Genomic DNA, 16,917 nt, shown 5'->3' with positions numbered 1-16,917 from the left:
TCTCCTCTTTACTTGCGGTAGATGGGCTCCTCTTTAGTTGGGTTAGAGTACTTTACTCAAATTGTGATGGGGATGACTCTTCTCTGGTTGTGATGAGAAGGGGGTGCTTTTTTTAGTTGTGATGAGCTGGAGGACACGCTCTAGTTATGGAAGGGGAGCCCTTTTTAGTTGTGGTATGGGGTTTCCTCTTTTGTTGTGGTAGAGTTCTCCTTTCAAATGTGGTGGGGTGTCTCCTCTTGGAAATCCTCTGGAGTTGCACCAGAGGGCTTGTGGCTCTTCACTAGTTTCAGCTGGGAACTCGGGGTTCATCTTGAATTGCAGCGGGAACCTCGGTGTTCCTCTCAAGTTGCAATGGGGATCTAGGGTTTCCTTTCCAGTGGCAACACGGTTGTCAGGCCTCCTCTTGAGTTGTGGAAAAAACTTGGGGTTCCTTTCGATTTACAAGAGGGGATTCAGAGCTCCTCTGAATTTCAATGGGAACTCAGTGTTCCCCTCATGTTGCAGCATGGGTCTCAGCATTTGGAATGAGCCGTGGTGGGAACTCAGTATTTCTCTTGAGTTGGGGTGGTACTCAGGGTTTCTGTCGACTTGCGTTGGGCCCTCCTCTCAAGTTGTCTTGGGGTGACTCATCTCTAGCAGTGATGTGCAGGGTGGCTCCTCTCTTGTTGCAATACCAGGAGGCTACTCACTAGTTTTTGCATGGGACTTCTGTATCTTTGTGATCAGATTCAACTCTGTAGTTGTGATGGGTTCCATTCTCTCTACTGGTGGTGTGCAATCTCATCTCTACTTGTGGTGGTTCATCTCTATTAGCAGCAGAGTGGCTCCTCTCTATCTGTCATGTCCAGTGGGTTCCTCTTGAGTTGTGGTGGAGGACTTCTCTTGAGGTGCGAGGCTGTTTCATCTCTGGTTGGGGTGTGGGTGGCTCTATGGGGGTGGCCCTCTCTAATTATGGTGCTAGGAGTTCCTCACTGATATTAGTGGGATTTCTTCTCTCTAGTTGTGAGGGACTCCACTCGACTTACTTCAGGGAGCTCATCTCTATTTGTGACAGAAGGGCTTCTCTCTAGGTGTGATATCCTGGGGGACTCCACTCTAGCTATGACAGGGGAATCCAGTTCAGCTTTGGCCATGGAGCCCCTCCGTCCTTTGGGCCAGTGGGCCCTTTTCTTGTTACAGACTAGGGCTCCTATCAAATTGCAATAGGGAAACTCGGAGTGCCTCTTGATTTGCAGCAGGTGATTCAGTGTTCCATTAGAGTTGTAGTGGAGCCTCCTCTCGAGATGCAGTGGGGCAGATCCTCTCTAGTAGCGATGTGCATGCTGTCCCCTGTCTAGTTTCAGTGTGCGGGTGGCTACTCTCTAGTTGCATCATGAGGGTCCACTCATATTGCAGTGAGGGGACAATCTTTATTTGTGGTGGGTCGGATCCTTTCTAGTTGTCATTTGCAGACTCCTCTCTAGTTGTTGCAGGGGGCTCGTCTTTAGTTGTTTTTAGTTGTGCTCTTTTCTAGTTGTGATAGTGTGCTCTTCTCAAACTGTGATGGGGGATACTCTTCTCTGGTTGTGATGAGAATCATTTTTTCTAGTTGCGATGTGCCAGAGGCTACTCTATGCTTGTGGCCGGGGTGGCCTCCTCTTTAGTGGTGGTATGTGGCTTCCTCTCTTGTTGCAGTAGAGTGCTCCTCTCAAAGAGTGGTGGAGTGGGCTCCTCTTGGAAATCCTCTGGAGTTACATCAGTGGGCTTGGGGCTCATCTTGAGTTGTGATGGAGAACTCAGGGTTTCTCTTGAGTCGTTGCAGGTCAATTGAGCCACATCTTGAGTTGTGACGGGGAAGTCGTGGCTCTTCTCGTCTTGCGTCGGAAAACTCTGGGTCCCTCTGGAGTTGCAACGGGGGAGTCGGGCCTCCTCTACTGTTGCGAGGGGAAATCGGTTTTCCCTTCGAGTTGCAACAGGAGAGTTGGGCCTCCATTCGAGTTGTAGTGGGGAACTCAGGGTTCCTCTCGAGTTTTGGTGGTAAACTTGGGGTCCCTCTCGAGTTGCAAGAGGGGAGTCGGGCCTCCTCTCGAGTTGCAAGGGGAAAATCAGGGTTCCTCTTGTGTTGCAGTAGGGGAGTCAGCCCTCTTCTAGAGCTGCGAGGGCTAGCTCTGGGTTCCTCTTGAGTTACAGCAGGGGAGTCAGGCCTCCTCTAGAGTTGCAGCAGGGAACTCAGGGTTCCTCACGAGATGCAGCAGGAAACTCAGGGCTCCTCTCGAGTTGCAACAGGACAGTCAGGCCTCCTCTCAAGTTGTGGCGGGGAACTTGGGCTTCCTCTCCAGAGTCGACAGGGATTACAGGTTTCCTCTCGAGTTGCAACAAGGGATATAGTCCTCCTCTCGAGTTGCGAGTGTGACCTTGGTGTTCCTCTCTAGTGGCTGCATGGCAATCGGGCCTCATCTCGTGTTTAGGAGTCGGGCCTTCTCTTGAGTTGCAGCAGGCAACTCGGTGTTCCACTCGAGTTGTGACGGGAAACTCGGGGTTGCTCTCATGTTGTGGGGGAAATCTCTGTTTTCCTCTTGAGACAGGTATCTCGGGGTTCCTCTGGAGTTGCAATAGGGGAGTTGGGCCTCCTCTCGAGTTGCAGGGGGAACTCAAGTTTCCTCTCGACTTACAGTGGAAAATTCGGGATTGCTCTTGATTTGCAACAGGGGACTCAGAGCTCCTATTGAGTTGCAGTGGGAATTCAGTGTTCCCCTCGAGATGCAGTGTGGGACTCAAGATTACACCCCAGCCATGGCAGGAAACTCAGGGTTCCTGTCGAGTTGTGAGGGTGAACTCGGGGTTCCTGTCAAGTCACTGCATGCAAATCTGGCCTCATCTCGAGTTGAGTAAGGTGACCTGGGGTCCTTCTTCTATAGTTGTGTTGGGAAACTCGGGGATCCTCTTGAGTTGTGACAGGTTATGTCAGTGTTCTTCTTGACTTGCAACAGGGAAGTAGGGCGTCCTCTGTTGTTGAGAGGGGGAACCTGAGGTGCCTCTCTAGTTACAGCAGGAAACTTGTTGTTCACTTGAGTTGTGGCAGGAAACTCGAGGTTCATTTTGAGTTGCAACAGGGATTTGGGGGTTCCTCTCGAGTTGCAAGTGGGAGCTCACAGGTTCTCTCGAAGACCCTGCAGTTGAATTGAGCCTCCTCTTGAGTTTTAGCATGGAACTTGTGGTTCTTCTCGAAATGTGGCAGGAAAATCAGGGCTCCTCTCGAGTTGCAGTGTGAAACTGGTGTTTCCTCTGAAGTTGCTGCAGGGGAACTGAGCCTCATCTCGAATTCAGGTGCAGAACTGGGTTTCTTCTCGAGTTGTGTCAGAAAATTTGGGGTTCCTCTTGAGTTCCGATGGGAATCTCGGGGTTCCTCTCGAGTTGCAACAGGTGAGTCAGGCCTCGTCTCTAGTTGAGGCAGGGAGCTTGGGTTACCTCCTGAGTTGCAACAGGGAAGTCGGGCCTCCTCTGGAGTTGCAAGGTTGAACTAGGGGTTCCTCTTGAGTTGCAACAGGGAATCCAGGCCTCCTCTTGAGTTGCAGTGCAAAACTCTGGTTTCCTCTGGATTTGCAACGGGGATGTCGGGTTTCCTCTTTAGTTGCAACAGGGTAGTCTGGCCTCCTCTCAAGTTGCGAGGGGTACCTCAGGGTAACTCTCGAGTGGCTGCAGGGGAATCAGAGCTTATCTCGAGTTGGGCCAGAGAACTTGGTATTCTTCTCGAGTTGAGGCGGGAATCTCGGGGTTCCTCTCGAGTTGTGACAGGGAACTCGGGATTCCTCTCGAGTTGAGAAGGGGAACTCGTGTTTCATCTCCTGTCACTGAGGGGAATCGTTCCTCATCTAGAGTTGAGATGGGGAACTCTGGGTTCTTCTTGAGTTGGCCCCTTTGGCATTGCCTTTCTTTGGGATTAGAATGAAAACTTACCTTTTCCAATCCTGTTGCCACTACTGAGTTTTCCAAATTAGCTGACATATTGAGTTCAGCACTTTCACAGCATCATCTTTTAGGGTTTCAAATAGCTCCACTGGAGTTCCATCACTTCCACTAGGTTTGTTCATAGTGATGAGGTGTTAGTTCTAGAAAGTCTTGTAGGTCTTCATAGAACCATTCAACTTCAGCTTCTTCAGCATTACTAGTCAGGGCATTAGACTTGGATTACCGTGATATTGAATGGTTTGCCTTGGAAACGAACAGAGATCATTCTGTCGTTTTTGAGATTGCATCCAAGTACTGTATTTTGGACTCTTTTGTTGACTATAATGGCTACTCCATTTCTTCTAAGGGATTCTTGCCCACAGTAGTAGATATAATGGTCATCTGAGTTAAATTCACCCATTCCATTCCATCTTATTTCGCTGATTCCTAAAATGTCGACATTCACTCTTGCCATCTCCTGTTTGAACACTTCCAATTTGCCTTGATTCATGGACCTAACTTGCCAGGTTTCTATGCAATATTGTTCTTTATAGCATCATGCTCTACTTCCATCACCAGTCACATCCACAACTGGGTGTTCTTGCTTTAGCTCCATCTCTTCATTCTTTCTGGAGTTATTTCTCCACTGATCTCCAGTAGCATATTGGGCATCTACCGACCTGGGGAGTTCATCTTTCAGTTTCCTATCTTTTTGCCTTTTCATACTGTTCATGGGGTTCTCAAGGCAAGAATACTGAAGTGATTTTCCATTCCCTTCTCCAGTGGACCATGTTTTGTCAGAACTCTCCACCATGACCCACCCATCTTGGGAGGCCCTACATGGTGTGGATTATAGTTTCATTGAGTTAGACAAGGCTGTGGTCCATGTATCAGTTTGGTTAGTTTTCTGTGATTGTGGATTTCATTCTGTCTGCCTTCTGATGGAGAAGGATAGAGGCTTACAGAAGCTTCCTGATGGAAGAGACTGACTGAGGGGGAAACTGGGTCTTGTTCTGATGGACAGGGCCATGCTCAGTAAATCTTTAATCTAATTTTCTGTTGATGGGCGGGCTGTGTTCCCTCCCTGTGTTTGACCTGAGGCCAAACTATGGTGGAGGTAATGAAGATAATGGCGACCTCCTTCAAAAGGTCCCATGCATGCACTGCTGCACTCAGTGCCCCCGACCCTGCAGCAGGCCACTGCCGACCCACACCTCTGCCGGAGACTCCTGGACACTCACGGGCAAGTCTGGGTCAGTCTCTTGTGGGGTCACTGCTCCTTTCTCCTGGGTCCTGGTGTGCACAAGGTTTTGTTTGTGCCCTCCAAGAGTCTGTTTCCCCAGTCCTGTGTAAGTTCTGGTGGCTCTATGGTGGGGTTAATGGTGACCTCCTCCAAGAGGGCTTATGCCATACCCAGGTCTGCTGCACCCAGAGCCCCTGCCCCTGCGGCAGGCCACTGCTGACCCATACCTCCACAGGAGACACTCAAACACAGTTCTGGCTCAGTCTCTGTGGAGTCTCTGGGTCCTGGTGTGCACAAGGTTTGTGTGAGCTCTCCAAGCATTCTGGCAGGTATGGGGTTTGATTCTAAACTCGATTTCACCCCTCCTACCATCTTGCTGGGACTTCTCCTTTGCCCTTGGATGTGGGGTATCTTTTTTTGGTGGGATCCAACATTCTCCTGTCAACAGTTGTTCAGCAGCAAGTTGTAATTTTGGAGTTCTTGCAGGAGAAGATGAGCGCACGTCCTTCTACTCTACCATCTTGAAACTTCAGCAGATATCTCTTCCCTTCTCCAGGAGGATCTTCCCAACCCTGGGATTGAACCCAGGTCTCCTGCATTGCAGGTGGATTCTTTTACCAGCTGAGCTACCAGGAAAACCCAGAAGTTTAAAACAAAAACAGATGCCCCTAGAGTTAGGAGAGAGTGTTCATAGAGCAGAAAGAACTTGAGCTCAGTAACACTGTGTCACCGTTATTTTTGTCAGATCACTAGAGGTGGTCCCTGAAGGAGGAGGTCACAGCACACATCTCTGTACCCCTCCTAATAAAAAATAGGTATTATCAATGAGACTGGTCACACCTGGAGCACAACAGATGGCTAGGCAAGGAGACCAGATGGACACACAAGTGTGGCAGTTGAAGAAACCCAGTGTCCATGGGAAGATAGAGGAACCCAGGGTCTGACCACACTGGCCACAACCAGCCAGCTCAGAGTCTCAGCTCAGCATTACCTGGAGAGGTTTTCAGACTCCACCCCAGATCACCTGTCTCCAGTCAACTCTGATCCCTGAGTGTTTCTTTTCCCGTGATCATTAGGGAGTCTCACTAAGGCCATCAATGAGTTTCCTTTATCTTGTTGATGCTTTTAGTGGCACACTGGAGATGAGTGCTGGATTTTATCTGAAGCCTCCAATCTGCTAAAGGGAAACTGCATCAATGACTTTCTCCCTTTGCTTAAATGTTGGCAGTTTTAGACTGAACTTTCAAAAATGTTTTCAATAGTCACCAAAATTCTTACATATTTCTGTTTATGAGAACACTGCTTCTCCTTATTCCCTGACAAATTTATGTTTCATCGTCAGTTTCTTCTCTAAAATTGAATAACTGTTCAATAATTTTCTTTAAATGTTTTGTATACTGCTGATGGACTGAGTTTTGTTGCTCTGGGATTATGATCAGAGGGCTTCACCCCCAGAAATAAGGATCTCCACTGAGCCCACCTCGATCTTGTGAGTGAAGACATGACCACTCTGCCTTGGCAATCAGGTTAAGTGTTCATAGCAGTTGAAAGTTACAAGCAGTTGAAGCAAGAGACTCATTTGGAAGTAGGCATTTGGTTTTAGACATTTAAATGCAGGTAAGTAGAATCTAGTTACCTAGAAAGACTTTAAACCAAGATATCCCTCTAGGTGTTAGGAGGAAGAGGGACCATGTCATGAGGTAAGAGATGCCAGGGAGATGCACCAGGAATGGATCCAAGCCCTAGGTGGGCATTTCGGGAAGAGGTCCCATAGAGTTTGCAATGCATGCCGTACATCTGCCTCTTCCTGCTGCTTTCTTTTCCCCAACCCAGCTCTCCGTATATCTAGATCTACAACAGGGGCACACTGTAGAACTCTGTAAATGATAATATTTGGGCATATTTATCGGCCACAATATCTCTAAACAGCAGTTGTACCAGGAGACAAAGGAGAGGACAATCCAACTTACCTCCTGAGCAAAAGAAATAGTAGATCCAAGCAACCAATAGTGGCAATCCAAAGGACTGTTTCCGTTGCTGAAGCTCAGTTTCATGCCCTGATAATTCACTGGGACTGGTTACGACACAACCTTCTCTTTTACTTCTACTTGACTTCAGGTTAGGTCAAGTTTCCTTAAACTTATTGCACCTCCCCTGAAATGTACTAAGATGTTTATGCATCTGAAAAGTATCTAATGCTGCATTTGTTCTTTAACATTTAGAAAATATACTTCTTGTTGCCTGCAATTCATACATTACTTAGAGGTTTTTCTGTGGTCTCATTATCATCATCACAAGACAACCAGACCAAAATCTACTGAATCAGAATCACAACAAAAAGAAAATTTATCAAAGTTTGCAAGGACTGCTTTCCTCACACTAGTGGATGACTTGGAAATACCTCCTACTTACCTGTGGGGGAGCTCAGGGGTTCAAAAGGCTGAGAGAGGGTAAAGTGAATTTGCTGAGCTCAGTTCCTGTCAGTATCATTTTGCTGGGAATGCATCAGCTTAGGCTATTCTTGCAGTACATCCAGTAGGAAAAACATAGTACGTCAAGAGTGAAGAAGTAGAGAGGAAACACCCATTAAAGGGAATCAGCTTAGAGGAACAATGCATAGGCTTCAGTGACAAAAATGAAAAAAGGTTTGTATCAGAAAATATCACAGACTAAACACATAACAGTGAATGGAGAACTGAGAAGGGCCTGAGTTAATTTCTAAGTCAGTTACATGCTAAATGGAAGGCTCATGGGACAGAAACCCAGGTGGTGGAGCCCAGGGTCTGAGGGTCCTTGGTCCTCTCTCCAGGTCATCCACCAGAGTATCGTGGTGGCCACAAAGATGACCTCTGCAGGCTGAAGTTATTTCTCAATTGTTTCATTGCTTAGCTCCCTGATACCCAGACTTTTAAAACTTGTGTGTCATGTCTGTTCTTGGCATTGCCTTCTCATGGCCTTTTAAGTCTTGGCTTGAAATAATTTTGCTGTTTCTAGGACAATAGGTACAAGGGGGAAAATATGGATATTAATCATTCAGTAGAAGGAAAGGGAGACAGGGGACAGAGAAGGGAGGTGGAATGTCACTGGAGACAGGCCCCTACACTTTTCCCCTTCCATCCAGAGATTCTTTATTGACTCTGAAATGAAATGAACATTTCACTTTCATTCTTAATGACACTCACATTTTCTTCATGAATTATGGAGCAGGAAGGACCTCAGCTTCCAAAAAGCCTGGGAATGGACTGTACCATGTGGATCTTATTGTTTGTTTCAGACCTTTCAAGGACAACTTCTTGTCCACATTTCTTAAAATGTCATTAGAAGTTTGAAAAATCTGGCCCCGCTTCTTTCTCTGGTCCCTCTGTCCATCATTGTTCCCATAAACCTTATACATAGCTTCAAGCTGCTCTGGACACAGTAGGTTCCCTATGTTCTGTTTTGCTGGCTCACTTGATCCATTTCTTTATGTCTTTTTTCCAGAAATGCCCCTCCTTACCTGGACTCTCCCACTGCGTCTTCATGACTAAGCATCTTATCTTACCTGAGATGCTCTCTCCAGCCCCTTCGGGTAAGTGGTCACTTCTTTCTAGGGCCCTCGGGACTCTATGGAGGGCTCAGCTTCATCCCTCAGCACATAGTCTGTTTCCCATAACCCGGTTTACTTTCATTACCACTTCTCTTCATCTCAGCACATAACATGGGTCAGGCAAATGAAAGACATTCATTAAATGCACTAAATGAATCAATAAAAGAAGAAATGAACACTTAAATGATATCATGATCACCCCTAAAATCATAGTTTTTTGATCAATCAAAATATCTCTTTTATGTCTCTTCTATTATAGTGAATCAAGGTAGGTTCCCTGATCAGCACACATTTGATCTAACTTTTAATCTGCATCAAAGACCCTGAGGAGTGCTTTAAGTCCTCCGTTCAGAATAGCCACGTCTTTGTCATTCAGTAATAACTCTCTGATGGTCCTGAAAGTCTGACTTTAAAGCACAACCAGAGCTTGAACTTTATAAGAACACTGTAAAAGCTAAATTTTTCAAAGCAAGAAAAACCTTAAAATAGGTTTGATTTTTTTTTTTTTTTTGGAAGACTGTGGTATGCACAACAGAGTCACTTTACAATCAGTATGAACAAATCAAGATGCAGTGAGCTGAAGGTATGAGAAACTTGATAAGACATTTAAACCCAAAATGTCCAAAATGAAATATTGTGATATGAAATATTATTTCACTGTGGTTGAATATGGCTGAACTTTCTGAAGAAATAATAGTCCTTTGCAATTTTAGGGAGAATGAACTAAACCAAATAGGATTTTGCAATGCCATAGTTCTTGTTTTGTTCTACTAACAACAAAAATAATATATTCTCAGTTCATAGCAAGTTAGAGAAAAAAAAACCCAGTTAACATAATTACTGTACTTTACATATATATATATATATACACACACACACACACACACACACACACGTGTGTGTGTGTGTGTGTGTGAATTTTCTTTCAACAAAAGATACAAAAGCAAAAGCACAAAATGCCTAAATAATATAAGAGATAATACATAAGATGTATACATAGCCCATGGACTGGAACTGACAATTCACTCAAATGGTGTTAATTCACTTAGCAATTGAATAAGTATTGCAGACTGCTTAGTTTTCTATAGCCAAGTACTACAAAGTTAGTGGCTAAAATGACATTCATTGGTAAGCTCAGTTTTGTAGGTCAGAGGTTCAGGAGGACTTGACTGGACTCTTCTCCCAGTGTCATGAGCTAAAATCAAGATTTAGGGTGGGTGGGTGCTTATGGGGGAGATTCTGGGAAACCAGTAGGCTTCCAGGCTTATTCAGACTGTTGGCAGAATTGAGTTCTTAGTGGTTTAGGTCTGAGGTTGTCACCTGGAAATCATGCTCTACTCCTAGAGGTCACCCGTATTCCTTCTCACGTAGCCAAGTCCATGTTCAAATCCCTCCAGTGCTTTAATCTCTGATTTCTCCTTCTGCCTCTGTCTTCTGCCACCAGCTGTAGATGTTTTCTGCTTTTAAAGGCTCATGTGATTATATCAGGATAGCTCAGATACCCTCTCTATTTTCGGGATAACTGCCACACAGCAGCACACTCACAGTGCTGCCATCCCATCATGCTCACAATTTCCAGGGCTTAACGTGGAACCCAGGGGCCTTTCACAGACTTCTGCCACAGAGAATGTTTTAGGATTAGACCCACAGCGGATCACAGAATGCCAGAACAGAAAGGAAACTTGGAAAATAGTAGCTTCACTTTCCAACTAAAGCAAAAATCCTGTACATGGAGTGAAGAGCCTTCATTTAAACACATGTAATGATTGAAAACACATTTCCTCACTTTTTTGACCAGTATCATGTTTTGGTTTCTTTTATTTTTTGAATGAAGTATAGTTGCTTTACAATGTTGTGTTAGTTTCTGCTGTACAACAACGTGGATCAGCTATACGTACACATATATCCCCTCACTCTTGAGCCTTCCTCCCACCCACCCCATCCAACCCTCCAGGTCATCACAGAGCACCGGGGTGAGCATCTGTGCCACACAGCCGCTTCCCACGATTGACTTTACACGTGATAGTGTATACATGTCAGCGCTGCTTTCTCAATTCCTCCCGCCTTTCCTTCCCTTGCTGGGTCCAGAAGTCTGTTCTCTATGTCTGTGTCTCTATTCCTACCTTGAAAATACGTTCATCAGTACCATTTTTCTATAGTCCATATACTTGCATTAATATTATATTTTACTCTTTCTGACTTACATCCTTCTACATGACCAACACTCGATTCATCCACGTCGCTGCAGATGACCCAGTTCCGTTCCTTTCTGCGGCTGAGCACTGTGTGCGCCGAGCCGCTCAGTCGTGGCCAGCCCTGACTCTGGGATACCGTGGGCCGTGGCCCTCCAGGCTCCTCTGTCCATGGAATTTTCCAGACAAGAGTACAGGAGTGGGTTGCCGTTTCCTACTCCAGGGAGTCTTCCCAACCTAGGAATTGAAACTGTGTCTCTTTCATCCCATGCAATGGCAGGCAGATTCTTTGCCACTGTGCCACCTGGGAAGCCCATGGCTGAGTAATGTTTCATTGTATATAAGTACCATCACTTCTTTATCCATTCGACTGTCAATGGACATCTAGTTTGCTTCCATGTCCTGGCTATTGTAAATAGTGTTTCAATGGATGTTGGAGTACATGTGTCTTTTTGAACTATGGTTTTCTCAGGGTATATGCCCAGAAGTGGGATTTCTGGGTCATATGGTAGTTTTACTCCTAGTTTTTAAAGGAATCTCCATGCTGTTTTCCATAATTGTTGTATCAATTTATATTCCCACCAACAGTGCAAGAAAGTTCCCATACTGCCACATTCTCTCAAGGGCTTATTGTTTGTAGATTTTTTGATGAGGGCCATTCTGCTGGTTTGAGGTGTTACCTCATTGTAATTTTGATTTGCATTTCTCTACTAATGAGCAATGTTATGCATCTTTTCATGTGTTTGTTGGCTATCTGTATGTCTTCTTTGGAGAAATGTCTGTTTAGGTTCTTCTGCCCATTTTTTTTTATCAGATTGTTTGTTTTTCTATTGAAGTGCACGAGCTGCTTGTATATTTTGGGGTTAATCCTTTGTTAGTTGCTTCGTTTACAATTTTCTCCCAGTCTGAGGCTTGTATTTTCATTCTGTTTATGGGTTTATTATTTCCTTTGCTATGCAAAAGCTTTTAAGTTTAATTAGGTCCTATTTGTTTATTTTTGTTTTTATTTTCATTACTCTAGGAGGTGGGGCAAAGAGGATCTTGCTGCAAGTTCTGTCAGAGAGTGTTCTGCCTATGTTTTCCTCTAAGAGTTTATAGTATCTGGCCTTACATTTAGGTCCTCAATCAATTTTGTGTTTACTTTTGTGCATGGTGTTAGGAAATGTTCCAATTGCATTCTTTTACATGTATCTGTCCAGTTTTCCAAGCACCACTTATTGAAGAGATTGTCTCTTCTCCATTGTGTATTCTTGCATCTTTTTTCAAAAATAATATGCTCAAAAGTGCATTGAAACAAGTATACTATCAAGGGTGACACAGATCACCAGCCCAGGTTGGAAGCATGAGACAGGTGCTCAGGGCTGGTGCACTGAGAAGACCCAGAGGGATGGGATGAGGAGGGAGCCTGGAGGGGGGACCAGGAAGGGGGACACATGTAAATCCGTGGCTGATTAATGTCAATGTATGGCAAAAAACACTACAATATTGTAAAGTAATTAGCCTCCAACTAATAACAATAAATGGGGGAAAACAAAACAAAACAAAACAAAGGTGCCTGGGTTTATCACTGGGCTAGCAAGAAACCTGTGATGATATTTGTTCCCAATAATTTTGGGGGAACTAATTATGTTATTGAAGTACATGCTCAAACTACCACACAATTGCACTCATCTCACACACTAGCAAAGTAATGCTCAAAATTCTCCAAGTCAGGCTATCAACAATATGTGAACTGTGAACTTCCAGATGTTCAAGCTGGTTTTAGAAAAGGCAGAGGAACCAGAGATCAAATTGCCAACATCTGCTGGATCATCAAAAAAGCAAGAGAATTCCAGAAAAACATCTATTTCTGTTTTATTGACTATGCCAAAGCCTTTGACTGTGTGGATCACAATAAACTGCAGAAAATTCTGAAAGAGATGGGAATACCAGACCACCTGACCTGTCTCATGAGAAACCTGTATGCAGGTCAGGAAGCAACAGTTCGAACTGGACATGGAACAACGGACTAATTCCAAATAGGAAAAGGAGTACATCAAGGCTGTATATTGTCACCCTGCTTATTTAAATTATATATAGAATATATCATGAGAAACACTGGGCTGGAGGAAGCACAAGCTGGAATCAAGATTGCCAGGAGAAATATCAATAACCTCAGATATGCAGATGATACCACCCTTATGGCAGAAAATGAAGAACTAAAAAAAAAAGAAAGAAAGAAAGTGAAGAAGAACTAAAGAGCCTCTTGATGAAAGTGAAAAAGGAGAGTGAAAAAGTTGACTTAAGGCTCAACATTCAGAAAACTAAGATCATGGCAACCGGTCCCATCACTTCATGGCAAATAGATGGGGAAACAGTAGAATCAGTTTCTTTTTGGGTCTCCAAAATCACTGCAGATGGTGATTGCAGCTATGACATTAAAAGACTCTTACTCTTTGGAAGAAAAGTTATGGCCAATCTAAACAGCATATTAAAAAGCAGAGACATTACTTTGCCAACAAAGGTCCATCTAGTCAAGGCTATGGTTTTTCCACTAGTCATGTATGGATGTGAGAGTTGGACTATAAAGAAAGCTGAGCACAGAAGAATTGATGCTTTTGAACTGTGGTGTTGGAGAAGACTCTTGAGAGTCCCTTGGACTGCAAAGAGATCCAACCAGTCCATCCTAAAGGAAATCAGTCCTGAGTGTTCATTGGAAGGATTGATGTTGAAGCTGAAACTCCAGTACTTTGGCCACCTGATGTGAAGAGCTGACTCATTTGAAAAGACCCTGATGCTGGGAAAGACTGAGGGCAGGAGGAGAAGGGGACAGCAGAGGATGAGATGGTTGGATGGCATCACTGACTCAATGGACATGAGTTTGGGTAAACTCTGGGAGTTGGTGATGGACAGGGAGGCCTGGCATGCTGCAGTCCATGGGGTCGCAAAGAGTCAGACACAATTGAGTGACTGAACTGAACTGACCTGAACAGTTGACTTAATAATTTAAAAAACTGAATCTAAATTTTTTTCTGATATATAGTAGTCTTTTACTTTTTCTTTGTTTCAATGCTGTGACTTTGTTTATAAATAGTTCACTGTGTTATTTCAGACTAGAAATACTCAACATCTCTTGTAAAATGCAGGCTGACACGGAATATAGTCTTCAATATGTGGCCTCATTCTATATAAAACATGGACATTCATCCAGGTGATTCTCTCTGCTACTAAGACATTTTTCCTTTTAAAATTACACTTACATCAATTTCAGACTCATGTGTTCTCATGAAGAACTCAATTTTCTGAATAGGCTTCTAGAATTTGGAAAGTCTACTAAAGAGTAAAAAAAAAAAAAGCAGCATAATTTATTTTAAAATGGTTTCCTGTGATTTAGTATCACCTTATTATATCATTATTTGAAGAACTGGCACCTTGATAAAGAACCCGCCTGCCAATGCAGGAGACATAACAGACTGGAGTTCAGTCCCTGTGTTGGGAAGATCCCCTGGCAAAGGGAAGGGCTACCCACTCCAATATTGTAGCTTGGAGCCTGGCGGACTCTGAAAGAGATGGACATGACTAAGCAACTTAGTACACATGCACCTATTCATTCATCCTGTGACTTAGTATCTCCTTATTATATCATTGTTTGGAGAAGTGTTAAATATTCCAGAAAGCATTCAAAGTCCCACAAGAGCCCCCTATGCTACAGGTTCTTTGACGTCCTTAAAAGGAAACATATATTTAAGGAAGCAAGTGAGAAGAAAAATGCTGCTTGGGAGAAGCCTGCGAGTCCACTTGTGCTGTTGTGGTTTAAACATCTGGTTATCCAACCATCCAGGCTGCCTTTGTGAGCCCAGTAACCCTGGAGCTGAGTGAATGATCCCGTGCATTTCTGTAGGCTTGCTGATTTCCATAAACAAGAGTCTTTTTCTTTTAAAGGGCTGGCTACACCAAAGAACTAATAATGCAGGAAGCTTAAAACCTGTGAACACAATTTTTTTTTCCCTTTGTTCTTTCTGGTCATGAGAAAATCTTAAAGTTCATTGGAAATATTTTTGTCAGTTAGATTATGAGTTGAAATGCCACAGGGCAAAAACCAGCTTTCTGCTGAAGCTACATTCCCCAGCCCAGCAGTCAGCTGGTTTGTTTTCATTTTGATTACTCAAATACTAGATTATAGTCCATTTCATAAAAGTTTACTTTTAGTAAAATAATGATGAAATAGCATTATCATCTGGGATATTATGATGAATAATGAGTGCCCTATGAACTTGTATAGCACAGTGTGACCTTTCTTGGTAAAATCTATATAGCACTTAAGTAACATTCATCTGAAATGTCCAAACTTGTTTCTGAAATAAATAGATTTTTCTCTTCATCTAGATGGAATTTCTCATGGTGGGACTAGAGAGGAAGTCCCTGCTTCCCCTAAGAATGCACTATATTATATTATGTGAATATGTTAAATATATTGCAACTTATATATATTTAATTCTGAGTTTATTGGGCTATCAAGAAACCTGTGTGGGAGACAAAAAGGTACAATTCATTGTCATGTTGGTGAGCCTCCCAAAAATTAAAAAAGTTTATAACTTTAGTGATTAAGTATTACTCTCCCAACTCAAGTTGCTCCAAATTTTTTTTATTATTTTAACCACATATCAGCTGATAGATCATTTAAAATATCTTTGATTTAGATAATGCCATGATTTTCAGCATGAAAACTTGGAGGAGTTAAAAACCATGAAGGAAGGTACCATAACATGGTCCTGCTGTCTTCAGGTTCTTTGAGTCAGAGTTCACTGTACTTGGGCTTCCCTGGCGGCTCAACAGTAAAGAATCCGCCTGCAGTGCAGGAGATGTGGGTTTGATCACTGGGTCAAGGAGATCCCCTGGAGAAGGGAATGGCTACCCACTCCAGTATTCTTGCCTTGAGAATTTCATGGACAGAGAAGCCTGGCAGGCTCTTCAGTCCATGGGTCACAAAGAGTCAGACAAGACTGAGAGAACAACACTTTCACTTTTCACTTCACTTAATGGCATCACACTGAAAAACTAGAAGAAAGTCAATCCTGAACCCTGTCTCAATCCAGCAGTGAGTGGCATTTATTCACAAGTTCATTAACTAACTGAAAAATAAGCTCCAGCCCTTCCATCCCATCATGAGAAGCATCTTCAGTGTGTTTTACTTTCACATCATGCCCCTCTGCCCTGTAGACATCACTACTGAACTTGTGTAGCTCAACACTGTTTTTCTTTAAAACAGAAACCACTCAACCCAAAAGGAAGAGAGAGAGACTGCACGTTGAGACAGAATCCCCTAAGGGTTGGGCCCTGAACTCTCCCTTCCACCACCACTGCTGCACAGACACCAGGGAGAAAAAGGAAATAATCATTATCAATGTGACCACAAAGCACCACACTTTATATTTTTGTAAAGAGTCATCATACACTTATTTTGGAAAAGGAGTGTTTAATTGGGGTAGAAGGTATATGCCAATGGCTTCTCTGCTCACCTCATTACAGGGTTAGTAACAGGACTGGCTGTTAAGAAAGGAACACCACTCTCTGGGAATGATATATGAAAATTCGGGGCAAAATGTCTAAGTAGACACAAAAAATACCTGCTGTCCTGAGCAAGTATAGCAAAATATCATAGTCAGGTGGCTTAGACAACAAAGTTTTTTCCTCACAGTTCTAGAGAGTGAGAAGTCTCAGATTAAGGCCGATCTGGTGTTTGGTGAGAGAGCCCACTTCCTTGTGCTTCAGTTCAGTTCAGCCGCTCAGTCGTGTCTGACTTTGTGACCCCACAGACAGCAGCACACCAGGCTTCCCAGAGCTTGCACCAACTGTCCACCTGTCCACCACCAACTCCTGTCCACCACCAACTGCCAGAGCTTGCTTAAACTCACGTCCATCGAGTCAGTGATGCCATCCAACCATCTCATCCTCTGTCATCCCCTTCTCCTCCTACCTTCAATCATCTT

This window comes from Odocoileus virginianus, unplaced genomic scaffold, assembly GCF_023699985.2.
Source record: "Odocoileus virginianus isolate 20LAN1187 ecotype Illinois unplaced genomic scaffold, Ovbor_1.2 Unplaced_Scaffold_33, whole genome shotgun sequence".
Taxonomy (NCBI): Eukaryota; Metazoa; Chordata; class Mammalia; order Artiodactyla; family Cervidae; genus Odocoileus; species Odocoileus virginianus.
This window is presented reverse-complemented; position numbering follows the sequence as displayed.